At 46.5% G+C, this 3,455-nt stretch overlaps 1 pseudogene; it reads left to right on the forward strand.

The window, feature by feature from the left end:
* The window catches only part of LOC103252039, a 5,154-nt pseudogene extending 4,020 nt beyond the window's left edge, over window positions 1-1,134 (forward strand).
* Window positions 1,135-3,455: the final 2,321 nt, after the last annotated feature.

A 3,455-nucleotide genomic window follows, 5' to 3' on the forward strand; every position in this document is an offset into this window, starting at 1 on the left:
CCTGGTGGTGGGGAGATGGGCATCCAGGGGACCATGTGGGACTGTGGCTGCTGAGTGCCCTTCCAAAGAGGTGCGCTTGCTGTAACTTTTCTAGAATGACAAACAACCGATTTTTGCTGTGGGTGGAAAGGCAGGCTCCTGCCTCTGACCCTCCTTTCACCCATGAAGTGGATTGAGGGGCCTTCTCATACCAGGAAACTGAAGGCTCTGTGCCTACAGCAGCAGCTGCTCCAGACCTCTCTGGCCCCGGGGTCTCTCTCTTTCTCTCTCACACCTCCCTCTTCCCTCTGGACGCTGGCCCTGCGGGTTGCTGCAGGGCTCCAAGTATGAGCTCAAGGACAACCCCAGGGTGACCAGGCCACCTTTGTCATGCACAGGACACCTGCCAATAACCCCTATGGCCAGTTCCAGTATGGGGATCCCCGGGTGGTCCAAGAACGGCACACACAAGAGCACCAGCATATTCAAGGTCTCACTGAACGAACACTGCAAGAACCCCTACTCCACCAAGGATGAGAAGATCATGCTAGGCATCATTATCAAGATGACCCTCACGCAGGTCTCCACCTGGTTCCCCAACGCACGCTGGCGCCTCAAGAAGGAGAACAAGTTGACGTGGGATGTGAGCAGCAAGGACCAGGAGGACTGTGCCCTTTTTAGCAGTGACACCAATGGCGACCCAGAGAAGGCCGAGGATGACAATGAGATTGATTTGGAGAGCATCGACATCCACACGATGGCGACCAGAGCAATGAAGACGATGAGGACAAGACTGAGCTGTGCGAACATCTCATGCTCAGGACTCAGGTTCGCAGCTGGCGGCAGTTGAGGAGCTCAAGCCCCTAGACTAGCCCCTGGACTCCGCCAAGGAGGGCCTGGAGCCTGGCAGCATGCACCTGCTGAGCCCCAGCTTTGCGGCAGGCGGCCTGCAGGGAGTGTCCCACAGCAAGCCCAAGATCTGGTCTCTGATGGAGACCACCAGGAGCCCCTCAGGCACACCCAAGACCTCACCGCCTCCACCCCCTGACCCTACACATCCACACCGGCCCTCTGTGGGCGCTGCACCAGCAACCCACCTTCCTGCCCAGCCACAAACTGTACACCTGCCACATCGGCTTATCCTCCAACTTATAATCAATATTTTTTATTATGAACAATAATTTTTCTTGATTTATTGTAGAGACAAGTTCTCACCAAGTTGCCTATGCTGGTCGTGAACCCCTGGACTCAGGCAATCCTCTCGCCTCGGCCTCCCAAAGTGCTGGGATTACAGGCTTGAGCCACCGCGCCCTGTCTAGCCAGTTGTTTTTACGTCAATTGTGCCTGAATTGCAAATAGGCAAATTAATTAAGTAGAAACTCTAAAAATATGAGTGGAAAAGTTGTTTCTGTGTAAAGATAAGTTGCATATTTGGAAAGAGTCGCAGGTCAAATGGTAAACGCTTTAATTCTGCTGAGTTAAGTGTGAGTAAAGCAGCCGTGAAAGATAAGACTCCCCTTCCCTATAACTGGAAATCAGAGATGAGATATCATGAATGCTGCTTGGGTGAGAAAAATGACATAGAATGCCAAGTAAGGGATTCGTGCTCAGAGGGAGTGCCTTGGCCTTATGTGAGACATTGACCCTGAATAAAAGTACTGTATGTTGAGGTTCCAGTGAAATGTTTAAGGCACACTTATGTCATTTTTAGGATTTCCCCTCTTCCAATAATTCATTTTGGTTCATCAGTCCTAAATGCTTTACAAGAGCGCTTTTATTGCATTTTGTTAGGAATAGTGATGAAACTTATTTGTTTGGCAAAGGCAGTCCATATTTTTCCAGGATGTTTGGTTGAGGTTCTCTACCAAGTTGGGCTCTTGTTCCGATCTTGACAGCTCATTGGAACCACCTGGCAAGCTCTTAATTCTCTGAAGATTGGGTTCCCATCAGCTCCCCCAGAGACTTTGATTTAACTGGTCTAAGTAGGGCCTAGGCATGGAGACATTTTAGCAGTCCAGATGATTCTAATGGGCTGCCTGGGTTGAGCACCACTGCTTTGTATTATTTGCTACTTGGGCTTTAGGTCTGCGGCCAAGTTTGCAAGAGTCACGTGGAAGTCACATAGAGGAGGCACCAGTGACAGTCCACACAGTGGCAGTGGATGGGCTGGAGACCGGATGATCTGGTAGATCGACATGAACAGGTAAGATGAGAGTGACCAATCCTGGCCATAAGTGCCATGATCAAGCATGCGATGATGATGGTCTGTGTCAAAGGAGAATTTCCCAGAGGTCAGGCATCTCACTGTCCCATGAAGGAATAATGGGATGTTCTTATATATAGTCGATTCTCATTATTTGCGGTTATGTTCTATAAAGTTATTATGAACATGAAATTCGTGAATACTGAACCATTCCTCACAGGGGAAAATACAGGGTGTGGTTCCCGTGAGGCTCAGGCCACAGCATGTTCATCCATCAATTAATGGTTTATGTGTGTTTCTGTTTAACGAACACCTTCTTTAATATATGGTTAATCCATTAGCATTGAGTTCACAGACAACTGCACTATATATAACTCCTGCCTGAAGGAGGCTTGTCCAACATATGCATTTTCTCTATAAGGCACATCACAGTCCCTTGTGCTTAGAATATTAGACAACATTTCAGCAACACCATGCTTGGAGGCCATTTTAAACAGCAAAATCACCTACACAAGACACAAAAATGTGGAAAACAGCACTAAGGCTGCAAATAGGATATTTGCTCACAGTATGACAGCTGTAGCAAGAAGACAGAGTATTGTCTTGTTTCAACTCAGCTGAGTGGGTGTGCATTAGGCTCAAAATTTTCTCTGCTCTGATGTACATTTCTACAAGTGACTGGAAAAGTACCTTGAGTATGGACTTCGGGGTTGCAAATAAGTTTTAGGAGGTAGGTGTATTTATAAATAGGGTATCTACAAAAATGAGGATACACTGTACGTAGCTAATGTATTTCCACTACTTCCTCTTTCTCCCTGGTCAGTCATATTCCTTTCTTCAAAGGCCTGCCTATCCTGTCAAGAGAAATTTTGTTGATTTGTAACCTGCCTCTGATCATTGCCTTCTGTGCTCAATTTAGAGAATACTATTGAGATCAATCAATCAATTAACAACCAATACTAATGTAGTATTTGAAAGCAGTCAACAGGACTTTTGGGAGATATAGTGGGGAATAGATAAAGATAAAAAGCAATGCCTTCCCAAAAGCAGTTTACCAGTAGTTGCGGAGAAAAGGCTAACACATGAAACAGGTAAACAATGCTAAAATTTACCTATGACTATTTATTTTTATTTTTTTAAAGATGTGGGATATAATTCACGGTTAGGTATACAAACATTGATTATGCAGGTACCCTTGTTCATGAGGTATGCCCCTCCCTCCCTTAGCAGTTTCCCTCAAATGCCAATCTCACTGCCCCTCCACTGGCAGTTT

This window comes from Carlito syrichta, unplaced genomic scaffold (assembly GCF_000164805.1).
Source record: "Carlito syrichta isolate Samal-C Ts95f unplaced genomic scaffold, Tarsius_syrichta-2.0.1 Scaffold61467, whole genome shotgun sequence".
Taxonomy (NCBI): domain Eukaryota; kingdom Metazoa; phylum Chordata; class Mammalia; order Primates; family Tarsiidae; genus Carlito; species Carlito syrichta.